Raw genomic sequence first — 27,839 nt, forward strand, 5'->3', positions numbered from 1 at the left:
AAACTTGGTCACCCGGCGATCCACAATTGACTGCTGGATTGCTCTAGACCATGACGCCTAACCGTCTGGAGGATGGACAGTCCTCAAAGGTAAAAGGCTTCAGTCCCACACAAGAACAACTTCTTCAGTGATGCTCAATCACTTGGTTCTCGGTTTGTGGTTTGGTGTTTGGGGTATTTCCTCACTGATGAATTACTCTCGAAGACTCTGAGGAATTTGGGTTGCTCTTATGACAAGTGTCAGTTTCTAATGGAGCAGCCAACCAGCTTATGGTTGTGGGGCGGCTATCTATAGCCTGGGAGCATCCCAACATGATTTGACATTAACGCCCTTAAGTAATATGACTGTTGGTGTCGATAAGACCAATAATGTGGCGTGGCTATCGAAAACGGTCGGGACCCTCAACTGTTAGAGTCCTCATGTCTCTCATATTCCTCACATGAGGCTTTTGGTAGGGTTAGGCTTGGGTTGAGCATCATGAGTAAATTCATTCCAGTGTGTTACCTTGACCCCCTTTAACAGTACGGGGTTCGTATTACTCAAGTGTGACGAAAATAAAACAGAAAGGATAAATCTTCATGCTTCAAAGTCTTCAGATTGATTTTCTTCAGGACACACCGAATTCCTTAATTTCAATATCTTCATGGGGAATATCAATTTCATCACAAATTCTTCGCGATTCAAATCTTCAGCTTCAGACCAATTTCTTCAACCGAAGATATACATTTTTAGGGGTCGATATTCATCGAATATTTCAAACTCCTCAGCGACTTATTGATCTTGTGTACACTCAAGAACACATTAGATACTTAACCTATAAGTCTTCAAACCACCAAAATCACTAAGGGACACTAGATCAGTAGTCCTTTCGATAAGTAAGAGTGTCGAACCCAACGAGGAGCAGAAGGTTCTGACAAGTGGTTTTCAGCAAGGTAATATCTGCAAGCACTGAAATTATCGGTAACAAGTGGTTGTGTGGTGAGATGATTCATAGCAAGTAGCAACTAACACAAGTAGCAACGCTGCAGCAAAGTGGCCCAATCCCTTTTGTAGCAAGGGACAAGCCTGGACAAACTCTTATAGGAGGAAAAACGCTCCCGAGGACACATGGGAATTTCTGGCATGCTAGTTTTCATCAAGTTCATATGATTCGCGTTCGTTACTTTGATAGTTTCACATCTGGGTGGACCAGCGCTTGGGTACTACCCTTACTTGGAAAAGCATCCCACTTATGATTAACCCCTCTCGTAATCATCCACAACTACGAAAGAAGAATTAAGCCAAAGTCTAACCATAGCATTAAACTAGTGGATCCAAATCAGCCCCTTACGAAGCAACGCATAAAATAGGGTTTAAGCTTATATCACTCTAGCAACCCATTATCTACTTACTACTTCACAATGCCTTCCTCTAGGCCCAAATAATGGTGAAGTGTTATGTAGTCGGCGGTCACATAACACCACTAGAGGAAAAACAACATACAACACATCAAAATATCGAACGAATACCAAATTCACATGACTACTTATAGCATGACTTATCCCATGTCCTGAGGAACAAAAGTAACTACTCACAAAGCATAATCAAATTCATGACGAGAGAGGTAATGAGTAGCATCAGGGATCTGAACATGAACTCTTCCACCAAATAATCCAACTAGCATCAACTACAAAGAGTAATTAACACTACTAGCAACCTTACAAGTACCAATCGGAGTCGCGAGACGGAGATTGGTTACAAGTGATAAACTAGGGTTTGCAGATGAGATGATGTTGATGAAGATGTTCATGGTGATGAGTCCCCTCCGATGAGAGGAGTGTTGGTGATGACGATGGCGAGAATTTCCACCTCCGGGAGGGAAGTTTCCCCGGCAGGATCATCCTGCGGGAGCTCTAGATTGGTTCTGCAAAAGTTCCGCCTCGTGGTGGCGGCGAATCCTCCAAAAAGCCTCCTCCTGATTTTTTTCAAAATGAAACCCTTCATATAGCAGAAGAGGGGGCCAGTGGGCCAGCAGGGATCCCACAAGCCACCTAGGCGCGGCCAGGGGGGTGGCCGCGCCTACCAGACTTGTGGCCCCCTGGTTGCGCTCCTCTGGCACTTCTTCGGCCCAGTATTTTTTATATATTCCCAAAAAATCCACGTTGATTTTCACGGCTTTTGGAGTTGCGCAGAATAGGCATCTCAAACTTGCTCCTTTTTCAGGCCAGAATTCCAGCTCCCGTCATTCTCCCTCTTCATGTAAACCTTGCAAAATAAGAGAGAAAAGGCATAAGTATTGTACCGTGAAGTGAAATAACAGCCCAAAAAGCAATAAATATCAACTTGAAAGCATGATGCAAAATGGATGTATCATTACCTCTGTTGGGTCAGTAGCCGCAACATAGCTGAGTGGGAACCGATCCACCCGCAGCACAAGAGATCCAGGGTTCGAGTCGCCCTGGTGCGCCCATTTAATGTTTTGGGATTTTTCCCCTTTGTAGAGCGTGGCAGTTCTGCTAGATAGGGTTTACCTCCCCTGTTAGAGCAGCTAGCCCTGCATAGCACAGTGGTGCTTGCCTTTGTGATGCACAAAGAATTGGTGGGTTCGAACCCCGCCACTCCCTTTTAATTTTCTCTATTAATATGATGTATTGTGCCACTTACAAATGGGCCATAGGGTCTACTTGTCATGCACTAGGGACCTTGGTTCCATGACCAGTGGGACCTCCCCTGTTGAATTAGGTGTGTGTTTTTTATTTTTATTTTTTTATTGGTTGTGCTGTATTTTATAAATCTGGAATATTCCATAAGAGGAATATGCCAAATCTAGCTTACGCAAGATCAAAACTGTTTTGACAAATAGTGGTAATGATTCTGTGTAGTTTTTCTTTACTATTTTGTGGTGTTTTTCTGCATGCATATATAGCAATATAATACATGGTTTTGCGGTAGAAAAACCTCAGGAATCCAATGGTGGCACTAGATTCGAGATTTGAGCAGTTCTGCAAAAGTGTCATTTTGTGAGGAGGTGGCACTTGGATATGTGTGTAGGATTGATTCTATGCATATTTAGGGGTTGTGCATACATGTATCATTTTGATTGTTGCATAATCTCTTGCCGGTGTTTATTCGATGATAGTTTCTTTTGGGTAGCTACTGGGTCCGAAAACGAGTTCGAGAGTTCGGTGAGTTCGTCTAGGAAGATCAGGAGCAGTTCCACTCTGAAGATATCACAGTCAAGATGATCGTGACCTTGACACCATTTCTAGATTTGTTATGCTTAGTGTTTTGATTCCATTATTATATCTCCGTTGCCTACAACATGATATATAGGCCATCAAACATTGCCATGAAACCTCAAGCACCTCCCCTCCTAGCAAATATTGATTGGCTTAGTTAGGCTTGCTCAACCATTAGTATTAGCGTTGCTAGTTGCAGGTGCAAGCTGGTCCATGTGATAACATGGGCAACTTGATATCATCTTAATTTAAAGGCTATTTCATTAATGCACCTATATACTTGGTAAATAGCGGAAGGCCTAGCCTTTTGCCGGGTGATTTGTTCCACCGTTGTCACCTTAGTTTCATCTACCGGTGTTTTATTCCATAACTGAGCGCTCCTAACACGTTCGGGTTAGTTATAGGGATCCCCTTGGTAAATTGTTTAGTGTTAGGGCTTGTCTCGCAAGACCCAACTTTGGTGTTAGTTTGCTAACAACTTAATAAAATCATAGGGAATAGCCACCGTACTTACCGCTTATCCGTCGTGTCCTGAGAACGAGATACGCGGCTCCTATCGGGTTCCTCAACATGTCGGGAGGTCTTGCTGGACTTGTCTTACCTTAACGATCTATCTTGTGCATTGGGATTCCGATGAGACTTTGGGGCTTCTCATATTTGAGGTTTCCTCTAAGGAATCCGACGAGATCGCGAGTTTCATGGTCGAGGATTACTATGCAGCATGTGGTAATTTATGATGGATTAGTTGGAGCACCCCTCTAGGGTTAAATCTTTCGGAAAGTCGTGTATGCGGTCATGTGGCAATCATGGATATTTTGTTAACATCCGGTTCTAGACAACTTAAAGTAAATTAATTAAAACCTGCCAACTGTGTGTGTAACCGTGTTTGTTTCTTTCAGAGCTCGTCCTCTGATCGAGAACACAGTGGGGTTATGAATGACGTAAGTATGTGTTCAGGATCACTTAGTGATCATTCTTAGATCTCGACCGTCTTACGTAGTCCACCCTAACTTATTTTAGTTCTTCGTAAGTTAGCCACCATATGTACTTAGGTTGCTGCAAACTCAAATACTTACCCCAACCTCACTTATTAACTTAGTTAGACTCAATACCAAGGTCATGAGATTGCCGAGTCCCCGTGGCTCATAGATTACTACAACCACCCACAGGTACAAGTACCCCAGATGCAAACATTCCCGAGGATACCCAACTGAGGTCGGAGTTCGACGAGGACAGTGGCAGGTTGTACATGACATATCCTGAGGATTAGAGGCACCTGGTCATGATCGTGGGCCTAGCAAGGCAGGATAGCATCAGCTTTTGTCGTTTATCTTGTCTGCAGTCGAACCCTGCTTTCCATTTGAATAATATATGACTGTGTGACTCTCTAATTTAGCTTGTGGCGAGTGTAAGCCAAATCTTATTACTCTTCCATCCATTATGTATTGCGATGTTTATCCTGCTTGCAAAACACTTAGATGCGCCTCTTTCCCCTTTTGAGGCCTCGCCCCCAAATAAGGAAAGTGTTGCATCTTAGTCGTTACAAGTTGGTATCAGAGCAGTACTGACCTAGGAGCCCCCTTGATTGATCGAACTTGGACGAGTCGAGTCTAGTGAAAAACTGCTTTGAGTCTAGTTATATATCGGAGAGTAGGATTCTTTTTCTCCTCTTCTATGCTCTGGTGAGGAATCTTGACGTAATGATTTTAATTCTACTCCTCTTCTCACTCAAAAAGAAATTGGGCTCACTCGGATATTTTTGGAATCTGTATGATGCCGATGTGATGGAGTTCTGACTTGGTGCCTCTTGATGTATTGATTTTATTGCGGGGAGTTGAGCTCCACGAGATTCTTGAGCACATTGTTATCATTCAGATTTCTTCGTATCTCAGGACAAAGGATGTTCGAAATTTCTTCAATACTTGTAGTGGCGAGATAAGCCTGGCATCCCCAGTACTGGTGCAGAGAGTTCGGGGGTACCGCCATACTTAGTATCGTGTGATTACGAGGATCTGAGATAGATGAGTTTCCGAGATCTCTAGTTATGTGTTGATGGATGTGAAACACTTGACGGGTAGTGTTATGCTAGGAGTTGAGTGATGGATTTTACTCCTTCTATCCATGGACCTGACTGCATGACCAGAGAATTTTGGAAGTTCTTAGATGGGAATTCACGTTGTTACTTATAGGACAATCTTCCAACAGATGCATGATGTGAGGTTGGGGTTCGACATCTAGTGGATTCGTTTATTCACGATCATCTTACAGCGGTTCTCTTTGTGTCTTAAAGAGTCCTTGTAGCTTGCTACGACTCGAGGACGCTTCATATGTCATCTGCATTGCCTTGTACATGATGGCTACTGTAGGATAGTGCCCGTGCGATCCTATCCATGAAAATATCGAGCGAAATTTCTGTCATATGTTTGTTCTGGCTAATTCACAAGCCTCATCCTTTGTTTTGTTGGAATATAGTAATTAGAGTTTCTTCGATGTCAAATGGTGATTTTATATATTTTCTAAGTGGTCATCTCATATTTATATGGGAATGCTAATTCTTTTGTTAATCAAGTTGTCTTATCAATTCTTATCGTTGTGCCGCTCTTCAAGTCAATTCTATCATTTTCAAGATTTGCAAGATCAATCTCTCATTTCTTTCCGCAGTTCATCTCATCTGTCCCAAGTCGTTTTTGTTTTTCCCTACCCTCCCGCCCTTTTTCTTCGGAGATTCAGTTATCAACCAAGTGCATTTCAATTCATTGAGGCTTTTGCTATCTTCTCTTCTGTATTGTATCCGGTGATTCATTGTGAAGATTCTAAGAAGTTTCTTGTTTTCAATCCTACCAAGTATTTCGAGGGTCTCACCTCATCTAATTTTCATTTGTACTAGTGCAATTCTATTTCTAAGCAATCTTTTCAACGGTGGTCTCTTTGAGTGGGCCCATAACCCATAGGTTTTTCGAGGATCTTTCCTGCCTCTTCTAATCTTTTCTGGAGATCTCAAATATTTTCAAGTGTGACGTAAGTATGCATGCCATCAGTCATATTCTTTCTCCAAGATTGTTTTCAAAATTAATTTCATCATTGGCTCAACCTTTCATTCTTCATCATTCTGGAGTGTCTGAGTAATCTTGGTGGTGTTCTCCGCATCATTTTCAGCTTGGAAGACCAAGAAGTGGTTTGATAACCCCCAAGTATAGGGGAACGCAACAGTTTTCGAGGGTAGAGTATTCAACCCAAATTTTTTGATTCGACACAAGGGGAGCCAAAGAATATTCTCGAGTATTAGCAATTGAGTTCTCAATTCAACCACACCTGAAAGACTTAGTATCTGCAGCAAAGCTTTAGTAGCAAAGTGGTGTGATAGTAACGGTAGCAGCGGTAACAGTAGCGGTAGTGACAGCAGTAGCGGTAAAGTGACTTAGCAACGACCAGTAGGAAAAGCTCGTAGGCATTGGATTGGCGATGGATAATTATGTCGGATGACATTCATCATGTAACAGTGATAACATAGGGTGATATGTAACTAGCTCCAGTTCGTCAATGTAATGTAGGCGTGTATTCCGTATTTAGTCATACGTGCTTATGGAAAAGAACTTGCATGACATCTTATGTCCATCTCTCCCGTGGCAGCGGGGTCCTAATGGAAACTAAGGGATATTCAGGTCTCCTTCTAATAGAGAACCGGAACAAAGCATTAGCACATAGTGAATACATGAACTCCTCATTCTATGGTCATCTCCGGGTGTGGTTCCGGCTATTGTCACTCCGGGGTTGTCGGGTCATAACACATAGTAGGTGACTACAACTTGCAAGATAGGATCAAGAACACACATATATTGATGAAAACATAATAGGTTCACATCCGAAATCATGGCACTCAGGCCCTAGTGACAAGCATTAAGCATAGCAAAGTAGTAGCAACATCAATCTTAGAACATAGTGGATACTAGGGATCAAACCCTATCAAAACTAACTCGATGACATGATAGATCTCATCCAACCCATCACCGTCCAACAAGCCTATGATGAGATTACTCACGAACGATGAAGAGCATCGTGGAATTGGTGATGAAGGATGTATGATGATGACGACTGCGTCGATTTCCCCTCTCCAAAGCCCAGAACGGACTCTAGATCTGCCCTCCCAAGGAAGAACACGTGGTGGCGGCGGCTCCATGTCATGAAACGCGATGAACTCTTCTCTCTTAATTTTTCTGGGCGAGAGAGAATATATAGAGCTGGAGTTGCATGCTGCGGAGCCACGAGGGCCTCACAAGCCTGCCACGCGCGACCTAGGGGGCGCGCCTCCTCGGCTTGTGGGCTCCTGGCTCCGTGTCTCTAGGTAATTCTTGTGCCAGTATTGTTTATATATTCCACAAAAAATCCTCGTAAATTTCCAGGTCATTCCGAGAACTTTTATTTCTGCACAAAAACAACACCATGGCAATTCTGCTGAAAACAGCGTCAGTCCGTGTTAGTTCCATTCAAATCATGCAAATTAGAGTCCAAAACACGGGCAAAAGAGTTTGGAAAAGTAGATACGTTGGAGAAGTATCAACTCCCCCAAGCTTAAAGCCTTGCTTTTCCTCAAGCAATTCAGTTGACAAACTGAAAGAGACAAAATAAAAAATGTACAAACTCTGTTTGATCGTGTTGTTGTAATTATGTCTAACTCATATTCGGATTTTCAGCAAGATCATAAGCTAACCACATAAGCAATAACATTTAGGTCTCATGATGTACTCATATCAATGGCATAATCAACTAGCGAGCAATAATAATAAGTTCCAAACGTCAACACTTCAATCAAAACAATCATAATACAATATGAACAGATGGTATCTCGCTAGCTCTTTCTGAGACAGCAAAACATAAATGCAGAGCACCTTCAAAGACCAAGGGCTGATTGAACATTGTAATTTATGGAAAAGAAGATCCAGTCACAGTCATACTCAATATCAATTACTACCAAAGCATAAAAATGACGGAGGTGCTCTCTAACTGGTGCTTTTTAATAAGAGGATGACTCAACAGAAACGTAAATAGATAGGCCCTTCGCGGAGGGAAGCATTGATTTGCAGAGGTGCCAGAGCTCAAGCTTTTAAAAACAGAGATAAATAATTTTGGGTGGCCTGCTTTCATTGTCAACGCGATGACCAAGAGTTTTCACCATCTTCCATGCTACACATATTATAGGCGGTTCCCAAATAGAAAAGTAAAGTTTTGACTCCCCCACCACCGATCAATCACACTCCACGACTAGCCGAATCCTCGGGTGCTGTCCATACCAACAACAATCCAGGGGAGTTTTGTTTGCAATTATATTTTCGATTTGAGCATGGAACTGGGCATTCCGATTACCGGCCCCTTTCTCGTGAGTGATAGTGAATAAACACGTATCGAGGATAACATGCCTAGCATGGAAGATACTGACCGCCCCTTGTCACCACATGAGCGGTTCGGTCATACAAAACAGATTATTATTTGAAGATTTAGAGAGCGGCACATGCAAATATACTTGGAACGGCAAGTAGATACCGCATATAGGTAGGTATAGTGGACTCATATGGAAAACCTTTGGGCTTATGGGAGTGCATGCACAAGCAGTATTCCTGCTTAGTAGGTATAGTATTCTAGCAAAATCCTGGGAAGCGACCAACTAGAGAGAGACAACAGTCATCAATATGCATTGAAATTAACCAACATTGAGTGCAAGCATGAGTAGGATATAAATCATCATAAACATGAATATCATAGAGGCTATGTTGATTTTGTTTGAACTACATGCGTGAACATGTGCCAAGTCAAGCCACTTGAATCATTCAAAGCAGGATACCATCCTATCATACTACATCATAATCATCTTGAAGTTTATGTTGGCATGCAAGACAAACCATTATAAGCTCCTAGCTAATTAAGCATGGCATCAGAAACTATGATCTCTAAGTTGTCATTTCAAACATGTTTCTCTCATAACAATGCTGAATTAGGAACGACGAGCTAGTCATATTTACAAAGACAAAATAGGTCGAGTTCATACCAGCTTTTCCAGGCTCATTCACTTCATCATATAACGTCATTATTGCCTTTCACTTGCACGACCGAATGATGCGAATAATAACGAGAGTGTTCGTGCATTGGACTAAGCTGGAATCTGCAAGCAAACTCAGAGGAGAAGACAAAGTAATATGGCTCTTCGACGGATAAAAAATAATGCATATGAGAGCCACTAAACATTTTAACCAGGGCCTTCTGCCTTGACCCAAAGAAAAAGAAAACTATTTTCATGGGAAAGCTCCCAACAAGCAAAAGAAGAACGGGAAATCTTTTTGGGTTTTCTTCATAAATACCACTAAGCAAGCTGGAAAGTAAACTTACAACTATTTTTTTTTGTTTTTCTCAATTTAAACAAGCACACGAGAAGAAAGCGAGAAAAAGAAATAAACTAGCATGGATGATACAATGGCAAAGTGTGAACACCGACTATCAAAGTGAATGTGTGAGCATGAATATATATTCGGTGAGAAACACGTACTCCCCCAAGCTTAGGCTTTTGGCCTAAGTTGGTCTACTCCCAAGGAGGGAAGTAACCGTCTCCGGGGTACTCCGGAGTGTACTCAGGGTGCCACTATTGGGTGAGCTCCTCTGGCTCCCACTGATAAACTGGCGTCTGGTACTCGACTGGTATCTCAGGCACGGGCGCCTGTGATAGCGCTATGCCCCAATATGCATACATGTCCGAGGGCATAATAATGTACCTGCCTAGACGAAGATTGAACAAAGAAGGAGCAGGCAAAGTAATAGTCTCACGAGTACCCTGGCTAAATACCAAGTTATAAATCATCCTCTTATTATTATCTTTATCAAGAAAGTCATGGCGAACCATGCTATCATAATCTAAATTTCTCTCGGGAAGAAGCATCTCTTCTTCCTCGTACAGTCTAATAGGTATCTCGAAATGTTTAGCAAGACGGGTAGCATAGATACCTCCATAAACAGCACCTTTACTACGGTTCGTGGTCAACCGTTGAGCCACTATAACGCCCAAGCTATAAGTTTTATCTTTATAAAGAGCTTCGCGCAAAACCGCAAGATCTGGGGAGCTAAGAGCCCCAGCTTTCCCACGACCAATCAAACATTTTCCCACAAATAATGAGAGATATGGAAGCATGGGAAAATGTACACTAGCAACTCTAGCGCAAGACACTCCTCTCTCCTCTCCTACGGCAATGGTATCAATGAAAGCCTCCAAGTACCGTGGACAAGGTTCATGAATATCCCCAACATAAGGTAAATTGCAAACATTGCAGAAATCTTGAAGTGACATGCGCTGGGGGATATCATATAACTTGAACTCAACCATAGGAGGACTCTTCCTTGGATAAAAATTAAAGCTTTGCATGAAAATATTAGTGAGGAGGAGGTATTGTCGACGCTTATCTTCGACAAATGCGGTAAGTCCTGCGTTCTCCACCAAGTAATAAAAATCCTCATAAAGACCGGTGGCGTGTAAGAACACATCGCTTGGCCACTCGCATGCTCGAACTTCTACAACTCGGAGGACCGGATACTTGGGTTTCTTCTTCTCAATTTCATCTTCCTTGGGGTCACAGCTTGAAGAGCCTCTTAGGAACCTCCTCATCTTTTCCTTTTTCTTTCTCTGAAAATTTCTGAAATTTTTAGTGACTCAAAAGAAAAGTGAACAAGGCTCAACAAAACTCATAGCAACTACTCCTACAAGTGCCTAGAGACCATATCATGCATCAAAACTACTTGGGGCCAACTAAATTAACATGCAAAGCTCAAGAACAGGGTCACCAAGGCAGCAAAAATACGCAATGAATAAAGCACTAGAGCAAAAACTAATTGGATCAACGGAGGAGTCACATACCAAGGAACAATTCCCCAAAACAGTTTGGTGAATAGGGCTTTGCACAAGGAGATCGAAAAATGCAGCAAGAAGAGCAAGAACACGGGTTTGAGCTCTGGAATGATTTTCTCTAGAGGTAGAAGAAGGAGATGGGAGCTGGAATAAGTGGAGGGAGGCCACGTGGGACCCACAAGCCTTCCACGCGCGGCCAGGGGGGTGGTCGTGCCTCCTGGGCTTGTGGCCCACTGATGCATCCCCCTGACTAGCTTTCTATCTCAGAAATTTTTAAATATTCCAGAAAAAATCATACTTGAGTTTCAGGGCATTTGGAGAACTTTTATTTTTGGGTCACTTTTCTAAAGAACAGAAAACGCGGAAAACAGGAAAATAAAGCTAAGTTTATCATTTTTCTTCTAAGCAACAAAAACTAAAAGTTGGGAACAGAAGGTTGTGACTCCTAGATTCATCCATCTCATGGTCATCAAAAGAAATCCGTCAATGAGGTTGATCAAGTCTCCTTGACAAACTTTTTTCGAATCACATGAAACCGGAGAATTTCGAATAATCACTAGGTTACCTCAACGGGGATATGCATATCCCCAACAAGTAAATCATACTTCATCTTGACAGTAGGTATAGGGTATTCAAAGCTTCCAATAAGAATTGGTGAAGATTTTCCAATAACATTGATGCAATGAACTCGATATTGTTTCTTCAGAAAGTGCACCGTGCACTCATTACCATTAACATGGAAACTGACATTGCCTTTGTTGCAATCAATAACAGCCCCTGTAGTGTTTAAAAAGGGTCTTCCAAGGATGACCGCCATGGCATCATCCTTGGGAATATCCAGAATAACAAAGTCTGTTAAGATAGTAACGTTCGCAACCACAACAGGCACATCCTCGCAAATGCCAATAGGAAAAGCAGTTGATTTGTAGGCCATTTGCAAAGATATTTCAGTAGGTGTCAACTTATCCAATTCAAGTCTACCATATAAAGAGAGAGGCATAACACTAACACCGGCTCGAAGATCGCATAAAGAAGTTCTAACATAATTTCCTTTAATGGAGCAAGGTATAGTGGGCACTCCGGGATCACCTAGTTTCTTAGGAGTCCCACCCTTGAAGGTGCAATTAGCAAGCATGGTGGAAATCTCAACCTCATGTATCTTCCTTTTATTAGTCACAATATCTCTCATGTACTTAGCATAAGGAGACATTTTAAGCATATCTAACAAAAGCATTTGCAAAAAGACAGGTCTAATCATTTCAACAAAGTTCTCAAAATCCTCATCATCCTTTTTCTTGGATGGTTTGGGAGGAAAGGGCATGGGTTTCTGAACCCATGGTTCTCTTTCTTTACCATGCTTTCTAACAATAAAGTCGTTCTTATCATATCTCTTGTTCTTAGGTTGTGGGTTATCAAGATCAACAACAGGTTCAATCTCCACATCCTTATCATTACTAGGTTGAGCATCAACATAAACACCACTATCAATATTATCACTAGCCTCATGTTCATCACCAGATTGTGTTTCGGCATCATAAACAGAGACATCATTTGGATTCTCTGGTGTAACAGCAGTAGGTTCGCTAGCATGCCAGTTGCTATCATCTTTCTTTTTCTTCCTAATACCAGGATGACTAGGTGCATCAGTGTTAACTCCTAGAGAATCTTGTTCAATTCTCTTAGGATGGCCCTCGGGATACAAAGGTTCCTGAGTCATTCTACCACCTCTAGTGACAACTCTAACAGAATTTTCATTCAACTCATTAAGCAAGTCATTTTGAGCCTTAAGTACTTGTTCTACTTGAGTAGTGACCATAGAAGCATGTTTACTCAAAAGCTTAAGATCATTGACATTTCTATCCACACAAGAACTTATATGATTAATCAAATGAGCATTTTGTCTCAATTGTCTGCTAACATAATCATTCAAACTTTGTTGTTTGGAAATGAAGTTATCAAATTCATCTAAGCATAAGCTAGCAGGTTTATCATAAGGAATATCACTTTGAGTGAATCTACGAAGAGAATTTACCTCTACTACCTGTGTCGGGTTATCAAGACCATGTATTTTTTCAATAGGTGGTAGATTCTTAACATCTACAGATTTAATACCTTTCTCTTGCATAGATTTCTTGGCTTCTTGCATATCTTCAGGACTGAGGAATAGAATACCTCTTTTCTTCGGAGGTGGTTCGGGCATAGTCCAAGCATTATCGTTGCTCAAGATATTATTCAATAGAATTTCAGCTTGTTCCACAGTTTGTTCCCTGAAAACACAACCAGCACAACTATCTAGGTGGTCCCTAGAAGCATCGGTTAGTCCATTATGAAAGATATCAAGTATTTCATTTTTCTCAAGAGGGTGATCAGGCAAAGCATTAAGTAACTGGACAAGCCTCCCCCAAGCTTGTGGGAGACTCTCTTCTTCCACTTGCGCAAAGTTATATATATCCTGCAAGGCAGCTTGTTTCTTATGGGCAGGAAAATATTTCTCAGAGAAGTAGTATATCATATCTTGGGGACTACACACACAACCACGAGCAAGAGAAGTAAACCAAGTCTTAGCATCACCCTTTAGTGAGAAAGGAAACAACTTAAGTATATAGTAATGGCGAATTTTTTCCTCATTCGTGAATAGGGTGGCTATATCATTCAGTTTAGTAAGATGTGCTACAACCGTTTAAGATTCATAACCATGAAAAAGGATCAGATTCAACCAAAGTGATTAAGTCAGGATCGATAGAGAATTCATAATCCTTATCAGTAACAAAGATGGGTGAAATAGCAAACTTAGGATAGTATTTCATTCTAGCATTCAGAGATTTTTTCTTTCCACTTGCGTAATAAATTCTCAAGATCATAGCTATCCTTACAAGCAAGAAAGTCTTGTGATACCTCTCCCTCCATAACATAACCCTCAGGTATATCAGACAATACATATCTAGGAGAGCTAGGTCTAACAGGTGAAACAGCAGGTTCCACTTCAATAATTTCATCAGTTTCAGAAGTATCATCACATTCAGCAGCAACTCTAGGAATTTGTGCATCAAGAAATGCAACCGGTGGAAAATCATTATCAAGCAAAGCATCATCATAAGCATCATGGATAGAAGAAGTAGCATCATCAAGCACAGCCGACATATCAGAATTACCAATAGGTGGTGGTGTCGCAAATTTACTCATAATTGAAGGTGAATCAAGTGCAGAGCTAGATGGCAGTTCCTTGCCTGTCCTCGTAGTTGACGGCAAGACTGTAGTTTTTGGATCTCTCGGATTCCTTATAGTTATCAACAGACATAAATCCCAAGTGACTTAGAGAATAGAGCTATGCTTCCCCGGCAAAGGCGCCAGAAAAAGGTCTTCATAACCCACAAGTATAGGGGATCGCAACAGTTTTCGAGAGTAGAGTATTCAACCCAAATTTGTTGATTCGACACAAGGGGAAGCAAAGAATATTCTCAAGTATTAGCATTTGAGTTGTCAATTCAACCATAGCTGAAATACTTAGTATCTGCAGCAAAGTTTCAGTAGCGAAGTAGTGTGATAGTAACGGTAGGAGCGGTAACAGTAGCGGTAGTGACAGCAGTAGCGGTAAAGTGACTTAGCAAGGACCGGTAGGAAAAGCTCGTAGGCATTGGATTGGTGATGGATAATTATGTCGGATGACATTCATCGTGTAACAGTTATAACATAGGGTGATATGTAACTAGCTCCAGTTCGTCAATGTATTGTAGGCATGTATTCCGTATTTAGTCATACGTGCTTATGGAAACGAACTTGCATGACATCTTTTGTCCATCCATCCCGTGGCAGCAGGGTCCTAATGGAAACTAAGAGATACTAAGTTCTCCTTTTAATAGGGAACCGAAACAAAGCATTAGCACATAGTGAATACATGAACTCCTCATACTATGGTCATCTCCGTGAGTGGTTCCGGCTATTGTCACTCCGGGGTTGCCGGGTCATAACACATAGTAGGTGACTACAACTTGCAAGATAGGATCAAGATACCACATATATTGATGAAAACATAATAGGTTCAGATCTGAAATCATGGCACTCGGGCCCTAGTGACAAGCATTAAGCATAGCAAAGTAGTAGCAACATCAATCTTAGAACATAGTGGATACTAGAGATCAAACCCTATCAAAACTAACTCGATTACATGATAGATCTCATCCAACCCATCACCGTCCAGCAAGCCTACGATGAGATTACTCGTGAACGATGAAGAGCATCATGGAATTGGCAATGAAGGATGGTTGATGATGACGACGGCGTCGATTTCCCCTCTCCGGAGCCCGTAACGGACTCCAGATCTGCCCTCCCGAGGAAGAACAGGTGGTGGCAACGGCTCCATGTCGTGAAACGCGATGAACTCTTCTCTCTTAATTTTTTCTGGGCGAGAGAGAATATATAGAGCTGGAGTTGGAGGTTGCGGAGCCACGAGGGCCTCACAAGCCTGTCAGGCGTGACCTAGGGGGCGCGCTTTCAGGGCTTGTAGGCTCCTGGCTCCGTGTCTCCAGGTAATTCTTGTGCCAGTATTTTTTATATATTCCATAACAAATCCTCGTAAATTTCCAAGTCATTCCAAGAACTTTTATTTCTGTGCAAAAACAACACAATGGCAATTCTGCTGAAAACAGCGTCAGTCCGGGTTAGTTCCATTCAAATCATGCAAATTAGAGTCCAAAACAAGGGCAAAAGAGATTGGAAAAATAGATACATTGGAGACGTTTCATGGTTCTCTTAAATCTTTCTCCATTCTTTCAAAATTGTCATCTCAGCTTCGTGCTTTCGTCTCAATTATTCCCAATCATGAGAATTCCTTCCATATTATCTGGTGCATTTCAGTGTTGTGTTCATTTATCGATCCTACGAAGGCCGTCATTTCAGAAGACTTCTTCATTCTTAGATTTCAGCTTTCATCCTCAAATTCTTCTCAATTGTTGTCTCTTCGTTCGTCTCTCAATTATTCTGGTGCCTTGTTCAAGTTTCTTCTAATTTGATCATGATCTATTCATTCTCAATGTGTTCTTTAAGACTCTTGTTGGAGAACCTCAAGTATTCTTGGTCTTGCATTTCAAAGTGCAATTATTCCTCCTTTATCCTTTGAGGTGGTGTTATAGAATTATTTTTAGTGGAGGAGTCTTGAAGAAAGTTTGTTTCAAGAATGAGATGTTTAAACCCACCGATTTTATGATCATGAGATGTTTTCAACCCATGGTTTCTTCATTGAGCTATCCTGGTTTAGATTTCACCTAAAGCTTTTCCTAAGGATTGTTGCTATTGTGGTGATTATCGTTGATCCAAGTACTCAATGTATCCTCTTGGTGTAATAAGTTTTGCCTTTCTTGTTGCATCCAATCAATCCTTGTTCCGTTAGTGGCTGGTTGTCACCTCATTATTTTGCGATGTTTTCATAAGTCCACTACAAGCTTATTCTTTTCGTTGTTGGTTTTCCAACAGCTCCGTTCTATCCTTCTTGTAAGATGCTTTTTAGATTCATTTGTGATAATAGTTGTCATTTTCTTCTTCATTATTTCTTCTCATGATCTAGTTTCTATTCTCTCGTTCCGGAGTTGCTGTGATGTTGCTCCCTTCAATCTATCATCTTGTTCTTTCAAGATCATATTCTCTCCTTGCTTATTCAATTTAGTTAGTTTGTTGTGAATCTTCTCAAGATCTTTCCATCTTATCAAATTTTTGCCCTCTTTCCTGCCCAAGTGTTGCCGATATTTTGTGGGAATTCTTTCTCGTTTCTCATATCATTCTTGATCTCTTTGCAACTTTCAAGATAAATTGGTTTCACTCGTTTGTCAAAGAAGCAACTAAGTTTTACCTCTTGCTTTCTCTTCCTCTTCCCCTTTTCATTCTTAGATCTCAGGGCGATATCTTTTGTTAGTGTAGGAGAGTTGTTACAGCCCGAGACCGATGCTCCAGAAGATTCCCCTTTTATTCCTTTGCCGCCAGTTTTCAAAACTTGCATCCGTTATTAGTTGATGGTTCTCTCATTTTTTGTCGTTGAGCGATTCGAGACTAACCACACACGCACACACCCGCGACAACGTTAAATATTTGTTTCTAAAATTGTGTATAAAACATTCTCGGATTGGGTTGAAACTTGGCGTGCGGTCTTATTATAGTGTAGGTAGGCCGCCTCCCAAATTTCGTCGCAATAGGAGCTCGTTTGATACCCATATCGTTAAATATATAGCGACACTATAGCCGGTTTAGTTGTCGGGCGTTTCGGTGTTTTATAACTCTGTCACGGGTCGCACCATTTCCCTTTTATCCCTACATAGCCCAACTACACAGCCCATTAAACCCATCTAGCCACTTCCTCGTTTGTGGTCATCGGATCGCGATCGGACGGACGAGGTCCATCCCACCTTAGACCAAACCCTATATAAGAACCACCCCATGGAGAGAGCTCTCTCACTCCACTAGGGTTTCCCCTAGCTAAATTTGCAGCCACCCCCCTAGAAAAACCCCACTTGCAAGTCCACACCCTCCAAATCCCGCGACCCAAGCCTCTCTAGAATTTTTCAGCCACCAGATTCTGATCTGAAGGCTCAAATTAGCCCATTTCCCCACCTACCGGACATGTCCGCGAGAAACTACGTCATGTCCGGGTGTCCACACAGAAATCGCAGCCATGGAGGAGCCCAAACAGACCGCACGCGCAGCCTCGTGCCTCGTCTCCGGCTCGTCGCTCGCAGGAGCCACCACCGGCCAGCTGCCGCCTCACCGGAATGCAACCGGAGGGGCTCGCAGGAGCAGCAACAGCTCTGGCTCAGAGCTGCTCCGCTGCAGCCAGCCATGGCCGCTCGCCACGCCGCCGTCAAGACCCAGCCGGCCACCAGCCGATCCCCGCCGCCGACCGTCCCAAATCTGCGCCGCCAGCCCGCGCTCTGGCCAGATCCGGGCCGGAGCAGCCATCCCCGCTGCCGCCGGTGCCGCCCCGGCCTTCTCTCGGCTCCCGTCGGCGAGCCTCTATTGCTGCATGCGGATGGCCTCGCCTCCCTACATCGGTACAAGGAGTTGCCCCGTTGTGGCCTGATCAACCAGGTGGGCCTCGAGCCAGCCCAGCTGCCAGCTGCGCCCGCGGCCCAGGAGCGCCCCTTGGCCCAGCTCGCCTCACTCTGGCCTACGTGAGCAGCCCAGCCTCCGATATGCCGCTTTGTGCAACGTATAGCTAACCCGCGCCATGCCAGTTTAGGCCTGTAGTATTATTATTTTCAGCCTGTGAATTTGTCCAATTTCTCAAAAAATGCATATTTTCAAACGCCAGTAGTTTTTAAACCGTTCGTTGAATCGCGACAAATTATATATATAAAATGTGTAGAATTTTGCGAAGATTAATATTTTTCAACTCTCATGCATATCTAAAACTATTAGCCGTGTTGTTTGCATTGGTTTGCGTGTCAACGTGGTAGAAATGGTTTAGTTCATAGTAATTTAACTGTAGCTCCGTTGGAGATGAGCCATATATGTAAATGGACTAGAACGATGAGTAGAATCATGTGAACAAATTAGTTTTGCCGTTTCACAAACATAAAAATGTGTTTAGGACAAATATGGACAGATTACAAAGCTAACATGTGGGGTCAGTTCGGAGATGCTATATGTCGTTTCCAACCTCATTTAAAATTGTTAGATAGTTAGTTTATTTGTGCTTTACCCCTTGCCATGTTTAACAACATTTAATATTGCCGAACGGAAGTGAACTAATTAATTTGTATATGGAGTTTCGTCAATATGCAACTCGTTGCATATTTAGCTTCACTTAATGTGTAGTGTTTGATTGTTGTGAATTGCCATGTCGTGCCTTGCATGATTAAATGGATCATGCATCATATTAGGGTGTGCATCACATCGTGCTTTTGTGGTGGTGTTACCATGTGTTGGTTCCTATTTCCGGTTTGCTTCGTCTCGATAGAGTTCCGCAAGCGTGTCGGAATGTGAGGATCCGTTCGACTACTTCGGTTCGTCTGCTTCATGGAGTCGTTCTTCTTCCAAGCGGGATCTCAGGCAAGATGATCATTTCCCTAGATACCATTACTACCGATGCCATGCTAGTTGTTTCGTTTCTTTCGCTATGTCTGGCTGCCTACCACCTGTTAAATGTTAGCCTCTCAACATTGCCATGAAAACCTTCAACCTTACTACAACTTAGCAAACCACTTATTGGCTATATTACCACTTTGTTAACCATTGGATAGAGTTGCTAGTTGCAGGTGCAGTTGCTTGCATGTGCTAACATGGGTTCCTTGTTATATCACCATATTAATGCTATTTAAATTAATGCACCTATATACTTGGTAAAAGGGGGAAGGCTCGGCCTTCTAGCCTGGTGTTTTGTTCCACCTTTGTCGCCTTAGTTTTGGCTACCGGCGTTATGTTCCATAAATGAGCGCTCCTAACATGCTTGGGGTTGTTATGGGGACCCCCTAGATTCTCGATTTGGGATAAAACTCGTCTGGCACGGCCCAACATTGGTACTATATTTGCCCAACATAATAATAGTGTTAATACTGAAAAACATAGGGCGTCATGAACCCGAGGAGTAATTCAACATAATACAGGGAGGGCTGATGCTGATGGTGCTGGTGCAAAATAGAGCATTGTGCAAGGCCAACCTAGGGCAACTCGGGAGATTTCTATCAGGCCACTGTACGCTTCGCTCATCCGTCGTGTCCTTAGAACGAGATACACGGCTCCTATCGCGGTCGTCGACACGCCGGGCGGCCTTGCTGGACTTGTTTTGCCTTTCTCGAGCGTCTTGTGCAAGGGATTCCGAGGATGCTTTGGGCTATCTCGAGGTTGAGGTTTTCCAATAGGAACCCGAGGAGATCACGGGTTTCCCTGATCGAGGTTATTCTGTCGTAGTGTGTGGTAGTTTGTGATGGACCAGTTGAAGCACCCCTGCTGGGTTAAGTCTTTCGGAAAGCCGTACCCACGGTTATGTGGCAACGTGGAAACCTTGTTTAACATCCGGTTCTAGATAACTCAAAGTAAACTTAATTAAAAACTTGCCACTGAGTGCATCACCGTGACTGTCTCTTTCGTGACCTCCTTCTTCAATTTAGGACACGGTGGGGTTATGTCTGACGTAAATAGGTGTTCAGGATCATTCGTCTAATCATCATTAGTTCACGTCAGCTATGCATAGATCATCCCCCTCTTATTCTTGTACTCGTAAGTTATCCACCTCAAATAAATGCTTAGTCGCTTGCTGCAGCGTCGCCACTTAACCGTACCTCACCCTTTAAGCTTTGTTAGTCTTGGTACCTTTGGAAATGAGATTATTGAGTCCCTGTGGCTCACAGAGTACTACAACACCAATTGCAATAGAGGTAAAGAGTTACTTTGATGTGAGCTCACTAATTGTGCTATTTGGATTTGCTTCTTCTTCTTCTTCTTCTATCTAGGATGGGCTCCAGGCCAACAGTCTGGGATAGCAAGGGTGGACATCGTTCTTTTATCATTTGTTTTTCGTCCGTAGTCGGACCCTGCTCTTCTTCATGATGACTGATTATGTTGATGTATTGATGTGACTCTGATGTAGCTTGTGTCGAGTGTAAGCCAATTCCATATACTCATATATTCTGTACATGTACTTGTAACGATATCCATTCTTGCGAAATGATGAGATGCGCTTATATCCATGTTGAGGCCCTCGCACCAAAATAAGGATAGGACCGCTTGTCGTTCGGAAAGGAGGGCTCAGGAAAGTTATCATGGATGAAGCCCATAATTCCCTCCTCTCGATACATCTAGGTAGCTCCAAAATGTATCAAGATCTGAAGCATACCTTCTGGTGGACTCGCATCAAATATGAAATTTCTCAGTTCGTGAATGAGTGTGATGTGTGTCGCAGAGTGAAGGCGGAGCATCAACGTCCAGCAGGTCTCCTTCATCCTTTCCCTATACCCGAGTGGAAATTCGATCATGTGGAAATGTATTTTGACCGAGGTCCAAGAGAGGCCACGATGCCATCTTCATCGTCATCGACAAGTTGACAAAAGTTGCTCATTTCCTCTGGGTCAAAGAGTCTATCTAGGCAGCTCAGCTATTAGAGTTGTATATGTCAAGTATAATCTCTTTGCACGGTGTTCCTATGCTCATTTCTTCAGATCGTGGAAGCATCTTTACTTCCAAGTTATGGGGTTCCTTTCAGACCGCGATGGGTACTAAGATCTGTTTCAGTACAGCGTTCCATCCGTAGACAAGTGGTCAAGTTGAGAGAGTCAATCAGATCCTTGAAGATATGCTCAGAGCCTATGTGATTTCTTTTGACATGAAGTGGGAAGATTACCTACCGTTTGCCTAGTTCTCATACAACAACATCTTTCAAGCAAGCTCACGCAAGGCTCCATTCGAGATTCTATATGGCAGGAAGTGTCGTACCCCGCTCAATTGGTCTTAGACTGGTGAGCGTCAGATTCTTGGTAATGACATGATTGCTGAAGCAGAAGAAATGTGTCGTGCCATTTGGGGTAATCTTAAAGCAGCTCAGTCCCATCAGAAGAGCTACTATGATAGCAAGCATCGTGACATGACTTTTCAGCTCGATGATTTTGTGTATCTCAAAGAGTCTCCAATGAAGGGCACTCAGTGCTTCGGCATCAAAGGAAAGCTCGCTCCTCGCTTTGTTAGTCCTTTCAAAGTTGCTGGCAAGAGAGGTGATATTGCATATTAGTTAGAGCTTCCATCCAACTTCTGCAATGTGCATGATGTATTTCACGTCTCTCAACTCCAGAGATGCTTCAAGACCCCCGAGTGCACAGTTGATCTCCAAGATATCGATCTCCAGCCCAACATGTCGTACCATGAGCATCCGATAGCAATTCTTGAAGAGACTGGGTGCTAGACCCGCAATAAGTCAATCAAGTTTCTCAAAGTGCAATGGTCACCTCATTCAGACAAAGAAGATATTTGGGAGCGCGAGGACCACATTCGTCCCGAATTCCCAGAGTTCTTCTAGTCCTAGATCTCGGGTCGAGATCCTCTTGTAGTGTGCGAGAGTTGTGATAGCCCCAATGCATTCCCTTCCCCCTCTTGTAATTGATTCCCTTGTATGGCAACATTGTTATGATGATCAAGTGGTTTGAGTTGATGCAGTGTTCATTTCATGTGCATCATGGCATCATGCATAACATATTTTATATTTTTTCAAGGTTTCTTGTCTTTCACCTTGGTGTTTGAGTGGAGTGCAATGTGTGAGATTGCATGTGATGGTTATGTGATGTGGGTGCAACAAAGTTCATCTCAAAACCCCTTGTTGCACCATAGCACCTTAAACCCCCTCTTTCTTTTGATTTTGTGGCAGATTTAAAATTCCTGTTTTGGCCCCAATAAAAATGTTCCTCATCTTTTAAGAATCTTCTTATTATTTGTGGGGTGCAACACTCTCTTCTTTGAATTTATTTTCCTTTTGTTCTTATTTAAAAACATAGCCCAATTTCAAATAAAAGAATATATTTTTTGTACTTCTAAAATGCCCCACTTATTTTCATAAGTAGTGGCAGCATTTTAGAAGCCCAAAGATAATTTTATTTTTTGTAAAAACCCTTTTCCTTTGGCCCTGTAGTATTTCAAAGATGCATGTTATGTTTTTCCTGCACGGCCTTTTACGAGGGAGAGAGAACGCAACCCATAGCAGTTAGTTGTGGCCAAGAGCCCACCAACACGTCCCTCTCTTCCACCTGTCGACGTCACCTCTGTACGACTCCATGGGCAGCCACCAGATCCCCCCCTCCAACCTATTTAGTCATGCCTACACCCTAGGGTTCCTCTGCGACCCATTTTCCTCCTCCTCCTTCTCCTCTCGTGCCTTCAGGGCAGCCCCTAGCACCTCCACCGTCGCCATGACTGCTTTCTACTCGAGCTTGACCTGGAGGATGCGGCACCTGGAAGACGGGGACGCCAAGGCCGAAACATTCCCGTGAAGATCGGATGCCAGGGTCTACTTCCTCGACATCCAGGATAATTGGCTCTTCGGCCAGCTCCTGCGACTCTTCTGTAGTGAACCTCGACGTCGTTGTCGCCGTTTCTCTCCTCTGCGTCGTGTCCTTTATCCTCCGACCCTCGGTGTGTAGAAGTTAATCATGTTGTTTCTTTAGGATTAGGAAAGAAAGCCAAACCGAGTCCTAGTAGTATTAGGATTCCTAGTCCTAGTCTATTTCCATAGTCCCTTGTGGACGTGTATAAAAGACACCCTAGGGGTGTTGATTATAACACCAGAAAAACGAAAAGCAATACAAAGCAAAGGCTCGACACGGCCCTTTAGCCATCAAATCCATCGATCAGTTTTATTCGTGTCGCTAGTTACGCAAGTTCCGTCAAGTAGCCGGTCGAAGCAAGAATCGCGTAGGCACGCTTGTACAGCTGCATACGCACATTCAAAAGCCAACAATTGGTATCTAGAGCCTCGACGATCTACGATCTACGATGAAGGACAGCGACGTTGAGTCGGTCAAGTCCGGCAAGGGCAGTGCCAAGGCAAACAAGAACGACAACAATGTGAAGAAGGGCGTCAAGTCAGCAACCAGTGGTGGAGGAACGAGCGGCGCCAACGTCCAGGCACATCGCAACATCCCCATCCAGTACCCGATGCTCACCGACGCCAACTACGACGTGTGGGCGGTGATGATGAAGATTATTCTCCGAACCCTCTGAGTGTGGCAGGCAATCACGGACGACGACGTCGATGACGAGTCCGATGAAGGTGCCATGGCCGCCATAGCCCAGTCCATGCCGGATTCCGTGCTAATGACATTGGCGGAGTTCGAGACGGCAAGAGAGGCGTGGAACGCACTCAAGGAGATGAGGATCGGAGAAGATCGCGTCACCAAGGCTCGGGCACAAGTTCTAAAGCGCCAATTTCACAAGTTGCAGATGGAGAAAACTGAATCGGTGAACGACTATGCCATGCGTCTTACTACTTTGGTGGGAGAGATCCGCGCGCTTGGTGTAAAGCTCGATGAGACCGAGATTGTGGAGAAAATTTTCAGTTCGGTGACTGATAAATTCACGTACATCATCGGCATGCTCGAGCAGCTTTACGACATCGACGACATGACCATAACGAAGGCAATCGGACGCTTACGGACATGGGAAGAGAATGCTTGTGGCTGTCGGAAAGGCAAAGGAGGAGGTAGCGACCAACTCATGTACTCGCGTGCAGATTGGGAGGCCCCAAGTAGCAAAGGAAGGCATGATGGTGGCGAAGGCTCAAGCAACGTGAAGCGCGACGAACAAACTGGATAAGGCAAAGGAAAAGGCAAGCCACAAGGTCGTGGTAAGGCGGACCAATCTAAAGGGTGGAAGCCACGGAACTTGGATTTATCCGAGGTTAAGTGTTATAACTGCAACGCGATGGGTCACTTTGCAAAGGATTGTCCGAAGCGTAACAAGCGGGAGATCAAGGCAAATTTGGCAAAGCAGGAAGACGAAGGTCCAGGTCTTCTAATGGCCAAAGTTTGTGATCTCGCTAAAACAGTGGTTGTGAAACCAACCCGGAAGTTGCTACTTCATGAGAAGAATGTGACACCTAAGTTATCCGGGGATCACAATGTGTCGTGGTATCTCGACACGGGTGCCAGTAACCACATGACGGGATGCAAGGAGAAATTTCTCGAGCTGGAATATGATGTTCAAGGCTCGGTCAAGTTCGGTGGTGGTTCAGCTGTGGAGATTTGTGGGCAAGGATCTGTCCTCTTCGAGGGTCTCACAGGCGAACATCGCATACTCACCGGAGTGTACTACATCCCACGGATTCGCAACAACATTATCTCTATTGGGAAGCTTGACGAGAATGGATGCAAGTTGAATATCGAGAACGGAGTGATGACGATCTTCGACAACCTCCAAAACGTACTAGCTCGTGTTAATCCTCAACCTTGATCAATCTCAACCGGAGTGTTGGCTCCCCAAGAGTGATGATGATTCGTGGTTATGGCATGCTAGATTTGGACACGTTAACTTCTACGCCTTGAAGAAGATGTCAAAGATGGACATGGTATCCGGGATGCCATTTATCGACCATGTTGATCGAGTATGTGACTGGTGCTTGGTTGGAAAACAGCACCGCAGGCCGTTCCCTGCTCAGTCTACCTATCGTGCAAGTGATGCACTCGAGCTGCTCCATGGTGATCTATGTGGCCCTATCACCCCAGCAACTCACGCGGGAAAGAAGTATTTCTTCCTCGTGGTAGACGACTACTCGAGATATATGTGGGTCGTTCTCCTACGATCTAAAGATGAGGCGTTTGAAGCGTTCAAGAAGCTGAAGGCTGCAACGGAGATGGAACACAAGTTGAAGGTTCGCGCTCTACGGACAGATCGCGGTGGAGAATTTACGTCGAACGAATTCAACGATTACTGCGAGAAGATTGGCATAAAAAGGTTCCTCACGGCACCTTACACGCCGCAGCAGAACGGGGTCGTTGAAAGGCGCAATCGAACCGTCGTTGACATGGCAAGGAGTTTACTCAAGAGCGAGAACCTGCAGGGAACTTTTTGGGGAGAAGCTGTTTACGACGGCGGTCTATCTTCTCAACCGGGCTCCAACGAAGGTAGTGGTCGGCAAGACTCCGTATGAAGCAATTTACGGACGTAAGCCGAATGTGTCTCATCTACGGACGTTCCGGTGTGTGGCACATGTGAAGACGACGGAGCCGCATCTCTCAAAGCTTGCCGATCGTAGCACCAAAATGGTGTTCATCGGATACGAGAGGAGTTCCGGCACCAAAGCATACCGCTTCTACGATCCACAAACCAAGCGTCTACGGATTTCACGCGACGTCGTGTTTGAAGAAAACCAAGCGTGGAATTGGAGCGCCGCAACCGACAATGCTCCAAACAGTAACATATTCACGGTTGAATTTCCAACTGATGATGATGCATGAGAGGATGTCCAAGTGGTTGATAAGACGCCCAACCAAGGTGACCACAATGGTAGTGATCATCATGGTGCCGACACCAACGACAACGTGCATAGGTCGCAAGGAGATAGCGACAACGAAGCACACGACACGGGTGGAGATCTCGACGACAACATCGACAACGAGGCGCATAGTGACGATGACAATCAAGATGATGATCATGATCATGACGACTACGCCGACGACGCGGATGTCGATGACACGCCCGAGACTCAGCCATCTTCCTCAATTGCATCAACATCGACACAATTTGTGTCACCTCCTTCGCAAGCCACAACAGACTCCTCAGGGCTTCGTCGCTACAAGACCCTCAAGAAAGTCGACAAGTACACAAAGCCAGTTACGCTCGAATACTCTGGACTATGTCTTTTCGTAGTTAAGGAGCCGGCGAACTTCGTAGAGGCGAGAAAAAGTCCTAGTTGGACGCACGCCATGGATGAGGAGATGAAGGCAATTGAGAGCAATGGCACGTGGACCTTGGTAACCCGTCCTCCAAACCAAAAGGCGATAGGTTTGAAGTGGGTTTACAAGTTAAAGAAGGACACACAAGGTGCCATTGTGAAGTACAAGGCAAGACTCGTTGCAAAGGGCTACGTACAACGTCAAGGAGTTGACTATGATGTGGTGTTTGCACCGGTTGCTCGAATCGAGACGGTGAGAGTGCTCCTAGCTTTGGCAGCACAAGAGGATTGGAAGGTTCATCATATGGATCTTAAATCCACTTTCCTCAACGGCGATCTCACAGAAGAAGTGTACGTGGAACAACCCCTCGGCTACGAGAAGAAATGTGAAGAAGGGAAAGTTTACAAGCTCAAGAAGGCACTTTACGGGTTGAAGCAAGCGCCAAGACCTTCGAACTCAAAGTTAGACTGGAGTTTGGTCTCGCTCGGGTTCAAGAGATGTCCCCTCGAGCATGCAGTCTATACAAAGAACTCCAAAGGCTCAAACCTGCTAGTTGGAGTTTATGTCGACGATCTGATTATCACCGGAGATAGCGTACAAGAAATTGAACGTTTCAAGGCGCAAATGAAGAACAAGTTTAGCATGAGCGATCTAGGATTACTCAGCTATTACTTGGGCATCAAAGTGAAGCAAAGCTCCGGAGAGATTTCCCTATGTCAATCGGCTTATGCGGTCAAGTTATTGGAAAAGTGTGGCATGCCAGATTGCTACGAGACACAAGTTCCAATGGACCAACGTCACAAGTTGAGCAAGCGTAGCTCAAATCCGTCGGTGGACTCAACAATGTATCGAAGTGTTGTGGGCAGCCTAAGATATTTGGTGCATACCCGGCCTGACTTGGCTTATTCAGTCGGGATCGTGAGTCGTTTCATGGAGAATCCGACAACCGAGCACATGAGCGCGGTCAATCAAATCTTGCGCTATGTGAAAGGCACCATTAATCTTGGTTGCACGTACAGAAAGGGAAAGGAAGGATTGATCCGTCGTGGATATTCAGATAGTGACATGGCAGGTGATGTTGATGACCGAAAGAGCACAACGGGCATTGTTTTCTACCTTGGCCCGAATCCGATTAGCTAGAATTCTCAGAAGCAAAAGGTGGTGGCACTATCTTCATGCGAGGCAAAATACATAGCGGCAAGCACGACGGCTTGTCAAGCAGTGTGGCTGAGAAGACTCCTAGCTATTCTTGCAAAGCGGGAGGTGCAGAAGGTGTCACTGAAGATCGATAACCAAGCTGTAATCTCGTTGTGCAAAAATCCGGTTCATCACGAAAGAAGCAAGCACATAGATACCCGGTTCCACCATATCCGAGAGTGCATTGAA

Source organism: Hordeum vulgare, chromosome 1H (genome assembly GCF_904849725.1).
Source record: "Hordeum vulgare subsp. vulgare chromosome 1H, MorexV3_pseudomolecules_assembly, whole genome shotgun sequence".
NCBI classification, from domain to species: Eukaryota; Viridiplantae; Streptophyta; class Magnoliopsida; order Poales; family Poaceae; genus Hordeum; species Hordeum vulgare.